Source organism: Sorex fumeus, unplaced genomic scaffold (genome assembly GCF_029834395.1).
Source record: "Sorex fumeus unplaced genomic scaffold, SorFum_2.1 ptg000128l, whole genome shotgun sequence".
NCBI classification, from domain to species: domain Eukaryota; kingdom Metazoa; phylum Chordata; class Mammalia; order Eulipotyphla; family Soricidae; genus Sorex; species Sorex fumeus.
In genome coordinates, this window is record NW_026606185.1 from 48,313,338 (window position 1) to 48,330,762 (window position 17,425).

The window sequence follows — 17,425 nt, forward strand, 5'->3', positions numbered from 1 at the left end:
AGTCTGAGTCTGACTCCGGCAGCCTAGGCCACACCTGGTCCAACCCGGGCACTGCGGCTCTTCTGGGTCTCGGTTCCTGTAAAAGACCGTCAGGAACGTAGGCGTGCGCGGACCTTCTCACACCCGTGTTGCTTCTGTCCTGGGGGGCAGCGCACGCCGGTCTCACCCCACGGTTGTTCCCGGGAGTCTCAGCACGGCCTACTCACGAGACCCTCACCACGCGGCCTTCTCTTCTCACGGACTCTCACAGGACGCGGCTGTTCTCGCGAGAGTCTCACGGCGCGGCTTTCTCACGCGATTCTCACCTCGTGGCCGTTCTCGCGGGAGTCTCACAGAGTGGCTGTTCTCGCGCGAGTTTCCCCGCGTGACTATTCTCACTCTCTCTCTCGTGGGAGGGCTGGGAGACTCCGTGGCGCGCGTCCGCTCCGTGTTCCTGTTTGAACACCAGGGAACTCACTGGTGCCCAACTCGCTTCTGAGCACGACAGTGCACGAGGCCCAGTGAAGGGCGTGGAGGGCCGCCTGGCACCCAGGATAGGCGCACACACCACCAAACGGGGCTGCAAACCTGTGCCAGCCCAGGCTTGGGGAATTGACTGAGCACAGGGATGGGAGCTCAGGCATTCCAGAAGCATCTCTGTTCCAGCCCCCAAGCCCCCCCCCCAACTCCCTGAGACTGATAAAGTTACCCTAACGCAGAACAGACCGTTTAGGAAAGCATGCACTTGGCTCTTTCTCCCTCTTCACTCCCCTCCCTGCTACTTCCCTCCCCTTCCCCGCTAACCCACCAGAACCCTCTGCTATTTGAGAATGAGAATGAAGCCCCTGGGTAAGAGAGATGGTGGACAGTGCTGTGGTGCTTACCTTGCATGAGCCCCTTCTGCTTCAATCCCCAGCCCTCTGTGCCCTGCCAGGAGTGCAGAGCAGATACATCCTGAGCACTGCCAGGTGTGGCCCCCAAACAAACACATAATGATGATCCCCTGTGCTAAGTGGACCTGCTACCAAGTCCCACAGACCCTGCACTTGACTGGCTGCTGTTTTGTCACACACACCCAGACTCTTAAGTTTTGGAGTCCCTCTTCCCTCTGCCTAGGGCACTGCAGACAGCTGAGCAGTGGGAACTAGGTGCCCAGAGGTCAGAGCACCCTCTCCTGTGGCAATAGCCCTGCTGGGCCCCGCTGCTTTTCAAGGTCCTTCATCATTCATGACAGCTGGGCACACACAACACACCTGTGTCAGCAGAGAGCACAGAGACAACAGTGGAGGCCCAAGGGAAGCCAGAAACACAGGAAAAGGGGCATTCGCCATGGGGAAGACCCAGCACCCCCTGCGCTCCAGGTTGAGGTGCAGCTAGAACACCATGCAGGGGCCTTTTTTTTTTAAGGGAAGAAATGGCACGTTCTTTATTCTACAGCACATGGGTCCCATGGCCATGAGGGTGAACATGCACACATGCATGCGGGCACACACTGCAGGCACAGTTCCTGCTGCCCAGCAGGGAGTCAGCCTGAGGCTACTGCTGTCAAGCTGTGGCTGGTTAGATACCACCCAACCTCAGCAGAGTCCTCATCTCTAGCCCCTCACTCCCGACTTCTACCTCCACCAAGAGCTGGGTGGGAGGAGGCTCAACCACCAAGCACAACGGTTGGTCTATAATAAAGGCCCTGAGTCTGCAAAGTCCCTGGGAGAACGGGGTGCAGGCTGTCCTCCTCCCCACCATACTGGTCTTTGCAGTGCTAGACACAAACCCCAGGCACCTGGAGGGTGCCCCGCGGGTAACTGGCTCCCCCAAAGCACCCTCCTACCACTTTCTCTGCACTGAGTCATTCCCAAATCCACATGCTGCTCTCCCGTGTGCCTTAGAACCTTCCCAGCACACCTGACACCACCTCATTCTGGGTCAAAGCAGAGACCCCCTGCCCAGACATCCCCCACTCCCCAGAGCCGCACCCACCTCTGCTCTGAAAGGCAAGAAGTAGCTGACCTTCCCTGCCTCTCACAACACCTGGAGAACCATATTTTACTATAGGTTCCTCACAGAGTTTACACCTTTTTATTTATTTTGTAAAATAAATAAATAAATAAAGTGGGATGCCGCCATTATGGAATGCTTCAGTTATAATGTTACAGGGGGAAAGCCATGCTCCAGCACTCAAGCCTTACTCCTGGCTTTTTGTTCAGGGGACCAGGGTATGCCTGGACTCTCGTACATGTCAGGTGTCTATTCTGCCTCTTGTGCTGTGACCTGACCCTTGTGACAGTTTTCTTTGCTCCTTGGTTTGGGGGTGGGCACTCCAAAGCAGGTCAGTGGTTCAAGTGCAGGGGAGCACCTCAGGATGTGGTGCTTCTGAGGTCCTTGCAGTGTGGGGATTCCCAAGCCCCACAAGGTATGCTAGGGCACCCAGAAATGTTTGGGGAACTTTGTGGTGCTAAAGATTAAGGCCAGGTCAGGTGCATTCCAGGCAGTCACCTTGCTCCAGAAATCTCCCAGCCCCCCATGAGGGTATTTTTTATAATAATTTATTGAGCTGTAGTTCGACGACTTAAAGTATGCAATTCACAGTCTTCAGAATCTCCACAGGGTTTTCTGCATCCCCACCATTAATTTTAGAAAGTTTTCATCAATCTCCACAAAGAAAGCCTGCCTCTAACAGTGACCACTGCCCATGTCCCCTTAAGTGCTCCAGTTCAAAGCAGCACTAATGCACTTTCTATCTAGATTTGCCCATCTGGGCGTCTCATACACATGGCACCATAGCATGTGTGGTTTGTACTATGGTATTCTCTGGTTGAGTGCACTGTTCTCAAGTCTCACCAGGCTGTAGCAATGACGAGATTCTAGTCCTCTTTATTGCTGAATAATATTCCATTGCATGCTCATTCCACAGTGGGTTGATCCATGCATCTGTTCAAAGATAGACATTGGATTGCTTGCACATTTGGGCAATTGTAGGTAGTGCTTCAATGAACATTCCTGTACAGGTTTTAGGTATTTTCGCTTCACTTGAGTATACACCTAGGATCTGGATTGCTGAGACACGTGATAGCTGTGCCTCTGATCTTTGAGGATCTGTCAGCTTTCCAAGGTGGCTACTATATCAAGCTTTACATTGCCACCAGCAGTAATGTATGAGAGTTCCAATTTTCTTCACTCCCTCATCAACATGTGATGTGGGATCCTGTTGGGTTGGGTTTGTATTACCTGTCTTTCTGAATATTCTTTAGGTGAGGGGGAGGCAGTTCCTAGCAGTTCCTCTAAAGCTCAGGGAGCAACCCCAGTGAAACTCATCATCTTGTTGCCATCTGATAGTTTGATGCACAGGTCTAAGGCTGTTCGGGACCCCCAGGACTGTACCTGGCAGTGTTCTGGGATCCATGTGGTCTCAGAGTTCTCTCCCTTGGAACTCTATCCTGGTGCAACTTTTATTTTCTTGATGGCAAGTAACCATGAGCATCTCTACAGGTCCCTATTGGCCACTTTTATATTTTCTATGACAAAAACTTAAATATTTCTATCCTTTGCCCACTTTGTTAAGCTATCTATCTTTTGTTTGTTGAATTATAGACTCTGATCATGAATCCCTGATCAGATGTGTGAGAAAAAGATATGTCCCACTCCTCATGAGGCTGTATTTCAACTTTCTTGAAACGATCACAATCACGATCATCCTGTTATTCGTCGATTGCCTCGAGCAGGCCCCAGTAATGTCTCCTTCATCCTAGCCCTGAGATTTTTTTAAAAAGTGCCATATTCAAGGCTTTTTCAGGATTAGGAGAATGAGACCCATCATTGTTACTGGTATTTGGCATATTGGGTACACCACAGGGAGTTTGCCAGACTCTGCTGTGCAGGCAGGTTACATTCGGTAGCCTTGAAACAATTTTTAAAAATTTCAATGAAATCCCATGTATCTTTTATTCTTTTACTTATTTATCTTGTGGTACCAGGAAAAATATCCAGGGCATGTGTCCTGCCACTGAGCCACATCACATTGACCTCAGTTTATCATTTTTGCTGTGCATTGCGGTCTCATCTCTAAGAAAACATTGCCTAATCCAAGGTCATAGAAAGTCTTCTAAATGTTTATATGGTTTTAGCACTTACATTTACTGATCCCTTTTGAATTGATTTTTTTTTGTACAGTTGTCAGGTATGGTCCTCAGGTTAACGCACTTGGGAATCAGTTGTCTAGAAATTTTTTGAAGAAGCTTATTATCCCCTACTTACAGGACCTACTCAGGACACCTCCTCTCCCAAATCTCTAATTGACATTCTTATTGTTTGATAGCATTTCCAAAACTTATCTGTCATGGATCTTCTAAATATATAGTCAGAAAAGCGAAAAATAAAATCTCATTAGCTAAAGAGCTCCAAGTACATTCAAATGCATAAGATTAAATGCCATTCATTACTGTAAACTTCTCAGAGGTTTTACTGCAGCAATTTTGTTATTTGTTTTTATTTGGGTACCACACCTGGCAGTTCTCCTGACTAACTCGTGACCCTGTGCTCAGAGATCACTCCTAGTAGTGCTCGCAGGACTGTATCTAGTGCAAGGGATGAAAGTTTAGTGACTTCTCAGCCTGGATTTCTCAGAGGTTTTTGTGTGCTCACATGTTAGCATCTCTAGGAGCACGCTTCCAAGGATCTCAGGCTGGCATGCTGGCGGAGACAGACAGCTTGTTTTAGAGCCATTAAAGAATTTTAACTTTTCTCTTTAAGAATTAAGCCACAGAGGTCCAAGTTTTGGTTTAGAGGGCACAGGAGTCTTTCCTCTTTAACAGGTCTGAACAAAGTTGGTTAACCTATCAATTCCTCTGTTTTCCTTTTGGCAACTGATATAAAGTGCACTGTTTAAATTTTAATTAATTAATTAGTTAAACAAAATTAATTAATTTTGTTTTGATTTTTTTAAAAAATTATGTATTGGGGAACTGCCAAGCATCTGCAGAGGAGGAGGAGAAGAGGCTGACAGGTACTTGGAACCAAGAGAGCGTCTTTCTTTCTTGGATTCTTTTCATGGTTGCCTCCTCAAATAGGCACCAGAGGGCGCCAGAGCATCTTCAAAATGGCACAAGAGACTCCCTCCAGTCTCCCTTCTCAAGCCTGTCTCCCACCTCCGGGATTCACCAAAGGACATCAGCTTGTTTGTTTAGTTTCTAAGTCACACACTTACTAATGGGGAGGTCCAGGGGAATTCACCTGGTAACCAAGTTCTTCTCCTAAGAAGTAAATAATGTGAGTCTATTACTGTCGTTCTTTTCATGGTTAAGAGCAATAATAGAGATGAAACTCCTTCTACCTGTGACTCCTATTATTCTTCTATGGATTGTAATTTGCATCATGAGGAAAACAGAAACCTTGAACTTCAAAACTGTATATGCCTAATATTATTAACAAATTGCAAATACATTTAAGTTTAATCTGTAACTGTCTTATATTCATATCCTCAGCAAACTTTCCAGCTCCTCGTTAATTTTCACGCTAGACCTGGTCACTTTTCATGCAACCTAGTTCACAACAGTGGCTGTGGGCAGAAGTGCTGACATTCACCAGAGGAAATCTCCTTCAAACCCAGAAGCCAGACCCCTTCCCCACACTCTTGCAACTTTCTGGTACATGTGGTCCCCTGATATGTCTGCTAAAGTTAACATCATATACTGTTCTCTGGGGCAAGGACATAGTGAAGATGGTGGAGATGGAGGCATTGGCTGTGTTAGTGGAGATGCAGGTGGAAGATTGGCAGTTTGGTGGAGCAGTTTAGTTTGTGTTGGAATTTTTGCTTTGTTTTTGAATTAAAATTGTTTTCTTGAAATATCACGCTGGACAAGAACTGAGTCTTAAACAAAGGTAAAGGGATGTACCTGATAACCTTTCAGTATCTGTATTGCAGATCACAATACCTGAAAGTTGAGAGAGAGAGAGACAGAGACAGAGAGACAGAGAGAGTAAGAGACAGAGAGAGTCAGAGAGAAAGAGAAAGAGAGAGAAAGAGAGAGAAGTGGTTGCCATAGAGGCAGACTGGGGAGTGGGTGAGTGATGGTAGGAGGGAAACTGAGGACACTGGTGCTGAGAAATGTACACTGGTGGAGGGATGGGTATTGGAGCACTGTATGACTGAAACCAAATCATAAACAGCTTTGTAAAGGTCTATCTCACAGTGACTCAATAAAGAAAGTCTTTTTAATTGTTTTATTGAAGGAGACTAATTCTAAGGAAGAGTGTGGGATGAGAGAGAGAGACAGACAGACAGACAGACAGACAGACAGACAGATGGAGAAGAATGGCAAAGAGCCGGGGCAATCCACAGCTTTAGGGAGAACAGAGGCAGAATCCGGGAAAGTGCCATGCAGCAAGGAGAGCTCGTGCCCACCACTGGCCATGGGTGCCCCAGGATGGAGTCTGCTTTGGATCTGGGCAGAGGCACGATCTGCATGCTTGCTCCTGCAGCCTCACCACAGCGCTGCTGCCACTGCTAGCATGGCTCATCTTCAGCCTCTGTTCAGAGGCTCAAGTCATCCACCCAATCTGCTGCCAAGCGCCAGGTGCTTCTCCGTGGCTGGTACTCTGAGCACTGCCACTCTAAGCTCTGCCATGTGTGTCCAACGCCAGCTCACATTTCCTAAGGGTGTATTCCTGGAGTCAGGGCTGGTCTGGGATTCCCCAGTTGGTTGGTTCGTTCGTGGTTCTTCCCTACATGTGTCCAAGGTCTGCACCTTCCCTGCTGCAGCCTACACGAGTTCCAGTTGCTCTGCTCCCTCATCAACACTCGATGCTATTTTTTTCCTTTAAAAAAATTCTTCCTTGTCCTGTTTTGTTTGTTTGTTTGTTTGTTTGATTTTTGGTTTTGGTGGGACCCACAACCAGCAGTGTTCAAGGCTTCCCCCGGTTCTAGGCTCTGTGCATCGTTTTTTAGGCATTTGGAAGTTTATTTCATAAGTTTAAGTAATATCAAGCCATTCACTACACTTTTAACTTTCAACCCATTAAAAACTACTATCAGAGCAGTTTTTGAGGTACAACTGTTAACTTAATACAGAAAATGTTGTTGATATGGCATGAAATGTGATTTAAATAATGCAGTCATGCTTTGCATACGGGGATGCCTGGATTCAATCCCCAGCATCACCTGGTCCCTCAAGCGCTGCTGGAAGCCATCCCAAGTGTGGAGCTGGTTGAGACCCCAATTTTTTTTTATTAATTTTTTTAAATGGTACATAGTGTAGACTACAGATGTGTCTCATAGCTTTTATGAAATTACAGCGCATGGTATTAACAAAAACTTCATGGCAGTTTGATTGGTCATTTCTCTGGGGACCATATGGGGTGCCAGGGATTAAACCTGGGTCAATCGCATGCAAGGAAGGCAAGCACCCTCCCTGCTGTACTATCCTTCTGGACCCTCGATGCCATTTTTCATACCCTCGTCCTTTATCCCAGGTCTATCCATTTATTTTCCCTCTCCCATGATTTCTAACTGGCATCCCTGTAACTGCCACACTCCTGTCACACTGGCAGCCGATGGTGGGACCTTCAGCTTCCTCGTGAACCCCTCCCATGTCCCAGACTCAATCACACGCATCCATTCCAAGAGCTGGGCTGGCGGGGGGGGGGGGGGGCGCTCTGCGTGCTTAGCTGGTTTGACTCTGCAGACCTTAACAATGACGAAGCTGAACCCTATCCCTCCTTTCCTCCGGCCACACCTTTGTAATCCCCCACACTCTGCACCCCAGTGCCTGCCTGCCTCTCCCTGTATGCCTCAGACGGCAGCTCGTTTGGCAGGAAAACTGTCTCCTTTGTGAGATTCTGTAAGAAACTCCCAGCCTGGCAGAGCCTCTGGGAGCCTGTTCCCACACCCTTGTGGCCAGAGGAGCCCTAACTTACAAAAAAGTTTTTAAGAATCCTAATGACCCTGTAGGTGTCCTTATGACTTGCAAAAAGTCATGTGTTACTGGCTGATAACATGTTCATTTGTTCTAAAATCAAGGGAACAGGATAGTGGTGAGAAGAACAATTGTTCACCCTGCTTTTAAGGCGACTTCTCTGTGAGAGGGAACATTCTCATCACCCCTACATTTACAGAGGGCTGTGAGCAACGGATGCCTTTGAAACCTCCCATCACTGCAGAGAAGCATAGAAATATGCTTGTACTCGAGAGCAGGCACATATACCCCAGTCCTCCTGAATTTTCACACAAATCATCACAAATCATCCTGTTAATCGTTGATTGCCTCAAGCAGGCCCCAGTAACATCTCCTTCATCCTAGCCCTGAGATTATATTCAAGGCTCTTTAGGAGAATGAGACCCATTATTGTTACTGGTATTTGGCATATTGGGTACGCCACGGGGAGATTGCCAGACTCTGCTGTGTGGGCAGGCTACATTCGGTAGCCTGCCAGTTTGTCCAAAGTAGGAATGAGATAATAAGATGTCATAATAGGATGTCCTCATATACCCCAGTCCTCCTGAATTTTAAGAAGGCAAAAAAAGCATGTGTAGTGTTTGTTTGCAGTATCTTATGATGATTGCTTGAAATAGACAAGGACTTCCCCCACCCACAAAACTTATGTTCCTACCGTTCCTATGAAAAACTTAGAGCATACGTTTACTATTTTCAGTGGCCATCAAGGCTCAGAGTTGGTATATTTTAATCACGCATGACTTTTATCAATCATATTTGCTTGGATCCTGGTCCTCTGACTGGGGCTCAATGCCCGATTATTGAATCGCATGGAAAGCAGAGCAATAGCACAGCGGTAGGGCATTTGCCTTGCACACGGAGGGCCCGGCCGAGCTGAGTTCGATTCCTCCGCCCCTCTTGGAGAGCCCGGCAAGCTACCAAGAGTATCTAGCCCACACAGCAAATCCTGGCAAGCTACCCGTGGCGTATTCGATATGCCAAGCACAGTAACAAGTCTCAAAATGGAGACATTACTGGGCCCGCTCGAGCAAATTGATGAACAATGGGAGGACAGTGCTACAGTGCTACCATCAATCTCATGCATTACACAAGGTGGAGTGATGTTTCCCTTGGAGACCTCAACTGAGGCTGGATACATGGGTCAGGACTTCCAGAACACCACACAGGACCATCAGGAGATCGATCAGCATCCACCAGTCGGCTACATTTCTCTCAACTTTCAAGTCTCTTTCTGGAAGAGGGTTCTCCGCTGGACAGGGAGATAGTACAGGGATTAGGATACATGCCTTGCACCTGAGTTTGATCCCCAGCACTACATGGTCCCCTAAACATGCTGAGTGTACCCCCTGAAAGCCCCCAAAACACCACCAGGTTAACCTTGGGATCCCCAGCACCACAGAGCCTGAATAGCATGCATCCTTACTTGAACAGTTGCATTGAATTGCACGGCCCATCTGGCTGAGAATCAGTGGTCCCCAGGTCCTTAAAGTATGACTTGGGAGCACTCCACAACCACAACAAACAAACAAACAAGCAAACAGTGTTGTTTCTCATCCTGCCTGCAGTAATACTGCTCAAATGCCAGGGGTCTTCTGAGGCCCATCTTTAGGCCTCTGGGGCATCATCTTAGGCATCTAAGACCACATCTCCTTGTGCCTACTAAAGAGACAACTGATGTTACCCAAACTCATTTACCCTCAATCATATCTGCTCATCGTTGAGCCCTTCTTTGCAAGTCATCTCTATCAGTTAGAGTTTGGGGGTGGAGTCTTCCCTAGGAGTGCTCAGAAAGACCAGTGGTTCCTCCTGGCAATTCTTGACCACTGGGCCAGTCGTTCAACACAACTGCTGGACTTCTAATCTCCTTTAGGGCCCAGAGAAATAGTATAAAATGTCTTGCATGGGGTTAACCTTGGTTCAATCCCTAGTACCACATCATTCCTCAAATATAGATCACACCACTGGATGTAGCTCTAGAGGCCCAGAAATACCTCTGGGTGGCTTGGGTAATTCCTGGCATCATGGGACCTGAGTAGTACTGTATCCCTGGTCCCTTGCCTCATGCTTACAAAACAGGTGCTCTACCACCAAGCCATCCTCAGGTCCCCTCATCCAGGAAAAATGCTGCAGGAAGATCTTTCCCCCACGAACTGGGAAAGGTGGGTACTCCTGTAGAGCAGGGGATGTGGGTCCTGTGGGAGGCTGAGACCTCTAGCTGGGCTTTAGGAATCACTGCCCAGCTTCTGGGACAGGAAAAGGCTTGCCCTGTGCGTGCAAAGAGCTGCCTCATGTGACCTGTGATCACCTGCCAGGTGATTGATGAGGCACCCAGAGTTCGTGTGGAGAAAATTGTCCTTAAGAGGGTGGGACCTGATGGGGTGTTCTGATAGAGACAGACGGGAGGATGAGGCGTGTGACAGCGAGCTGTTTCTGGAAATGCATGACTCACCGCAACTCACCATGGCAGCAGCTGTCGAGGTAACCTGGACTTGGAAACTGTCATCATTCCAGACACTTTTGGCTTCAGCCCTTTTCACCAAGAATGAAAAATAGGGATGCTTTAGAGCAACGCTCCCCAAATGAGAATGTGCTTGTAAATTCCCTGGGGAGTGATGAAAATGCAGATTTCATGACAGAGAGGTAGTACAGGAGGTCAGGCACTGGCCTGGCATCCCAACTCTTTATCCAAACCTGGTTTGGATTCTTAGCACTGCATAAAACCCCCTGAGCACCACCAGGGGTCACTCCTGACCACAGAGGTGACTCTTGAGCACTGAGAAGTAGAGCCCCCCTGCCCAAGAATTAATGAAATAAAATACACATTCCTGTTCTAATGGTCTGGGCAGAGATTAGAAATGAGATTCCTCCTGGGGTCTGAGCTGCCCCTGCCTCAGGTGTGTGGACCACCCTCTGCTGTAGCAGAACTTGAAAACAAGGGCGGATGAAATTCACCTCTCCCTGCTTGATTAGGAGCGAGGATGGCTAGAACCATCCTTGGGTGCTCGTCAAGCATCTATGCTGAACCTATCAATGGGAACCTGATGGCTCAGCATCAGCAACAAGCAAGTCATAGCTAGGGGCTAGGTAGGGGGACACGGAAATAAACTACCTTGGCTCGAATGCCTATCACATGCCATGATCTTATTTAATTTTTACATTTATCAAGGTAGTATTTAATGATTAATAACCACCATGAAATTAAGGCTTTCAAAGAGGAATTTTTTTTCTCCAAGATATTAGAGCTAGCTGGAATTTGAAACAGGTCTGTTAAATCACTAGATCCCTCTGATCCCACCCTTCCTCATTTGGGAGGAATTAAAGTGTGAGTGGTTCTGCATGTCACTTCAGCTGGATGAATATTAGAAAAAGCAAGAAAGCTTAAGATACCCACAAACCAATTATGACAGACTCTAAGAGAAAACCTTTCTAACAGTGTTTTACATGAGCCCTTACACACCCACCGCCCCTCAATTCCAACATGCAGAGAGTTCGCACCCTTTCTTAGGAGTCGAAGAAGGGCCATTTCTGAACTTTACTCTCTGGATCCCTTCCCTGGCATCCTTTACAACAAACCAGCTACACATGAAATAATGGAGTAGAACAAAATGGGAGGGAAGAAGTCTGAGTACTTGCTGAGACGAAATTCACAAAGAAGGGACTGGAGCGATAACACAGCAGGGAGGGTGTTTGCCTTGCATGTGACCGACCTGGGTTGATTCCCAGCATCCCATATGGTCCCCTGAGCAGCTCCAGGAGTAATTCCTGAGTGCAAAGTCAGGAGTAACCTCTGTGCATTTCCGGGTGTGACCCAAAAATAAAATTTTAAAAAATGCACAGAGAAAAGCAGAGAATCTCAACCACTGCTGTAGGCATTAAACGTTTGGAAACAGATGGGGAGAATCAGGAAGTCAGGGAAAATTGGAACCCTTAAAATCAGACTAGGATCTTGCTCATATAGATCCCCCTCATCCCTTGCCTACATTTGATAATGGATCCAGTGGATGGATGGAATGAGGAATATGCAAGGGACAAGAAATCTAGAAGTCAGGTTGAGTGGAGAAATGGGAAGACACACTGAGGCCAGGGACAATGATGCAAGGAGGACTTTACTTACCTGATATCATGCTACTATGGAACACTATGCAAGTGTGTTCCATCCAAAACACACTGGGAGTTGTTGCCCTCAGAATCAAGGTTTGTTTTTTTTGTTTTGTTTTGTTTTTTGCTTTTTGGGTCACACCCGGCGATGCACAGGAATTACTTCTGGTTCATGCACTCAGGAATTATTCCTGGCAGTGATCGGGGGATCATATGGAATGCTGGGAATCAAACCCGGGTGAGCCGCGTGCAAGGCAAATGCACTACCTGCTGTGCTATTGCTCCAGCCCCCAGAATCAGGATTTCTTTTGGTTTGTTTTGTTGACCTCACAGAAGGCAAGCACTCTGCCTGCTGTACTATCTCTCCTGCCCCAGGACTAGGATATTTTATTAGTAGAATGGGTCGCACAGAATGGAAATTTAAAATGAGGGGAAATAAACAGTTTGAGTTTCTTCTAGAGGCACCATGCATTATTTCTCATCAACCCAGAAGAAAGACTTAAGGCTGTCCACAGTCTCCTCCGAAGAAATCACAGATTCTATAGCAAACCAACCTCTGCATCACCAGCCTGGACCCAAGACTGTCTTTAGGGTGAATTTCCTCTCCTTTCAGGCTGGATGATACAAGATGTTCAATTAAAGCTAGTTTCTCCCTTCAACTGTGGACAAGAAGCTACTAAAACACTGATTATAAGATTTTCATGGATTATGATTCTGTAAAATGATTCTATGATTCTGTAAAAACATGAGATGAGAAGTCAAGGCTCTGAATGTGTCTTAACATTAAGAGTCAACAAAAGAATGTTGAGTTGTTCAGCATTTATCGATTTCTTTAATTTTTTTACTGGAGCTATCTGCCTCGGTCAGCAGTATGAAGCTCATTACCAATGTCATATGTGAGTTTCATTATGAACACTGGGGTTGGAGAGACAGTATGTGAGATCATACATTTGCATTGCAGACAGTCCGTCCAGGTTCAATCCTCAGCACTGATAGGAGTGATTCCTGTGCACAGAGCCAGTGGGTCTCAGCCACTCCCACTTCCCCAGTCACAGAGAACTGATGTCCTTGCTAAGAGCCTGTAACTCTAGAGCAGCCTCCTGGCCCAGAGTGGGACCAGAAGGGTCACTCATTCCCCCTTCTTTACTGGCCAGATGGAAGCAAAGAGAGACCCACCATGCCAGGAACCATTGTCCTGATGCTAACCAGCTGGAAGCCGTGAAATGGGTTGTAAATAAAAGAGCATCAGGGAACAGGGATGTTCCACTCCCAGCTGTATCCTTTCCCCAGAACATCAATCCTTCCCATGTTCAGCCTACTAATCTAGAGAGACTGAAGCCATTCTCCTCGACCTCTCTCCACCCTGTCTCTCCCTGGAACATTATTAGTACTCTTAATTCTGAATGTTAAAAAGTAGCATCAGCAGGGCCATTACTGGACCATATGGCTTACTCCCTTTGTGCCCCACAGGACCAGCAGCCCTTTCCTCAAGTTGTCAGAGCGTCACCTGCAGGAGTTGTGCTGGGATCATTACCAGAACGTCTCGGCTATGCTTGGTTTCTCTGTGCAGTGTACAACCTGCACACTGTGAACTTAGGTTGTGAACTCCAGGGGCCACAGGACCATGCGATGGGGCTCTCGAGGGCCTGCACTTGGTACCAAAGGCAGAATAAGGTCATAGAGATAGTGCAGTGGGAAAGGCACTTGCCTAACACGTAACCATCCCCAGTTCGATTCCCAATATCCCATAGGGTCCCCCAAGCACCACCAGGAGTGAGCCCTGGACAGGAGCAGGCTCTGAGCACAGCACATTCTGTGGCCCCCCCCAAACCATACTGCAGATGCTAATATGTGCAAGTGGATGGCAGCAGACACTGGCATCCTGGGAACTTGTGTAGGAGAACGTGGTGGCTCCTGGCATAGTGCCTACCCTGGGTCCAGTTCCTGCCAAGTTGCTTTCCACATTCCCCACCAGGCACCTTTGGATTCCGGGACCACGTGCTCTGAGAGTGCACTGGTGGCCCTGCCGCCTTGGATCCCGTTGCTGCCACACAGAGTGTACAATCCCTGGCACACGTCAAAGCCAGATGAATTAATTAAAAATAGAAAGGTGGTGCATGCGGGCACATGATAAAGAGAGTGAGCAGAGATGCGTACTTATGACACTGTCAGCTCTTGAATGGAACCGAATAATCGAAGAGCACTGATGGGCTCCAACCACAGGCACTGCCAGCCTCCCTTCCCCGCCCCTCCCCTCCCCCCCCCCCCCCCCCCCGCTATCCCTGGCACTGCACTCCCCTAGGCAGTGGGGGTGGTTGCAGAGAGACACTCTACTAATGCCTGCAGCGGGCTGCTTGGCCGGGCTTCTAGGGAATGCCTACCACAAAGGGCCTACCCCCTCCCTCCCAGAGTGGCTTTCTGGGTCACCAGGGGGGTTGGCTCCCATCTGGGCCTCTTTGTCTGACTGTTTACTAACCCAAATGCCGTGGACTCAGAAGACACTGCTACAGAGAACGCCGTGTCCTGGACTGGCGTCCCGGTCTCCCTCAGCAGGGGGTGGGAGGGCAGCAGGAATGGAGAGTGTGTTTGCCCCTTAGTAATCTCTCTCCCATTGAGAGGAACCCCGGTCAGGACCTAAGAGCGCTCGCTCCAGCAGCATTCTCCTGGAGAACTCGCAAGAGTGGGTGCTGTCCCGTGATGTGGCCCCCACAAAGAATTTGCACAACCAACCTGTTTATAGAGAGCTGGGAGCCCGCAGTTACCAGAAATGAGCGTGAACCATGACTTGCCTAGAAAACACGACAGATGCAAGAGATTGTAGGAAGGAATATTTGAATCATGTCACTATACAGAGTTTGGTTCTCTTTCTTCCCCACGTTTTCATCTCACTCTCAGACCCTCTTGCACAGATATTGTGTACTTCCTCAACCACTTCCTGGAAGGAGGTGTGTCATGAATAAAGAGAACTCTGACAAAGCAATCACGTTGTTCCAGTATCTTCCAGTCCTGGTGGGGCTCTGCAGTCTAAAATATTATTTTATTTATTGGCGAGTGGTTGAGGGTCCCACTCAGTGGTGTTCAATGCTCAGAGGTCCTCCTGACACTGCTCAGGAGACCACATGCTGCTAGAAAGAAAACCTGGGCCTCCTGCATGTAAAGCATGTGTTCAGTTTGCCGTGCTCTCTCTCCAGCTCAAACACAGCCATGGCGCCATAGCAGGGCAGGTGTCTGTCCAGTGAGGAAGAGGAACATAAATTGCTTTAAGTTCCCAAGAGTGTGCTCTGGCTGGGGACTGGGGTCAGGGTGTCTTCTTCTGGGACAGCCAGATAGAAGAGGAAAGAAAGCAAGTGCAAGAGTCTGGGCTGAGTGGAGAGAAAGAAACTTGTAGAAGCAGGAGCTCTATGAAGAAAGAAAGGAAAGAGGAGAGAAAACTGTAATATATTCCCCTGAGACTGAGCTGACAGAAGGTGGATGATGAAGTCAGAGGACAAGAAGAAGGAAGAATTTGTTGGCTGAATGACAGGGGTGGTTTTGGGGGCCGGAGGAAGAACTCAGGGAAAATCTGCTCCCTGCGACCTGGCAGTAGGGTTGGAGGAATCTCATCATCCCTCCAATCATCCACAACCAGGGAAAGTGAATGGCAGCAGACACTGGCATCCTGGGAACTTGTGTAGGAGAATGTAGTGGCTCCTGGTACAGCCTTGGTCCAGGTTCCTGCCAAGTTGTTCTCCACATTCCCCATCAAGCACCTTTGCATTCCAGGGCTACATGCACTGAGAGTGCGCTGGCAGCCCTGCCGCCTTAGATTTCATTGCTGCCACTCAGAGTGTGCAATCCCTGGCACATCTCTGGCACATCTCAACCCGCCAAAGGGGTGTGAGCACCATCACCAAGTATGCAACTCCCAAAGCTACCACAATCAACAACATCAGCAACAGGAAAGAGATGGTGGGAATCGGGAACTTTAGGTTGGTACCACAGTCTGTCTTAGCACACACCTGGTTATCAGACAAGTTGCCTACACGTTGTGGGCCTCAGTTTCCTTACCTGCAACATGGGAATAATGGAATGTACCTGGTGGGGTGTCTGTGACGGGTGGGTGTTCCTACAGGGCCCAAAATAGGGCCGATGCTTTTCACACTATCATTGTTTCTTGGAGGGTGCATCCATAAGGAGTTCAAGGAAACAAAGCTGCTTCCTTTCATCCTGTCCCAGGCTCTGTGTCTGGTTCCGTGTGATTTGTATTCCTCCTTCTTGGTCATATTGACTCCTTATTTTAGCAGGAAAAGAATATTAGGGGGAGGGGTAGAGTTGCCTGAACCTCATGATTTTAATCAATGGCCTGGACCTATGGCCTCCCTCTCAGACACACATCAGAGTTGCAGGGGGGGCACCTGGAGGGAGGGCGGACCACCCAGAGGACAAGGAACCCTGCGGTTTGGCGGGTGTCCAGGGGGTGGAGCCAGAGAGTTGCCTAGGGCCTTGCTCTGTGTGACAAGGGCTATCAGCCGCTGCAGGCGGCCAGGCGGGAGGTCGGGATGAAGAGACCCATGTGCCCAGCCATTTAGAGAGATTTTGTTCTGTGAAATTTCAAGACACCTATGCCATGCTTTGCCCTAACGAAAGGAGCCAGGACACTGAAGTTTTAAGAAGAATGGGGAAGAGAGAGGCTTGTCGCCTACATTTAAAATGTTTGTCTCCTGACTTTTCAAAGGCAGCAGATTTGATCCGAGATTCTCACCTGGTAAAAGGAACATTCCACAGGACCATTTCTACTCTGTTATTTCCTGCCTGGGGGAAAGGGCAGGTTGATTTCCAGACAGCAAACTGGAGGCCCCTGGTCTCCTCACCCTCAAACCACGCCCCCTCCCCACCCAGGCCTCTCAGAGTCTCTATACCTTGTACAGAAACGGTGTCAAATGAAAGAGAAAATTTCAGCCCGAAGCACTCACGACTCTCCATATATCTGGATACCACTCAGAGGAGTTGTTGGGGGTGTGGGAGGGGGGACGTGCGGAGTGGTGTTAGGTTTAAGTAAGACTCTCTGGAGACTTGAGTTACAAACCTCCTGCCCCCAAGGATTTCAGAAGTTAGTGGAAACAGAAGTTAGAAACAACAGCTTGGAGAAGAGAAAGATGAGCCCCTGTTGGGTCAAGGCCTGGCAGAGACCCTGGAATGGTGTGGAAATGATGGCAGAGCCCTTGGCACCATGTTTGGGAGAGAGAGAGAGAGAGAGAGAGAGAGAGAGAGAGAGAGAGAGAGAGAGAGAGAGAGAGAGAGAGCCAGCAGGTAAGAGAAGGGACCAGTTCCTGGGCAATGCTTTGGCACTGTTGCCTACGGTGGGAGGAGAAAGCCAAGCAGGGCTACGCAGCGCGGGGCTCTGAGTATAAAACCACTGGGTG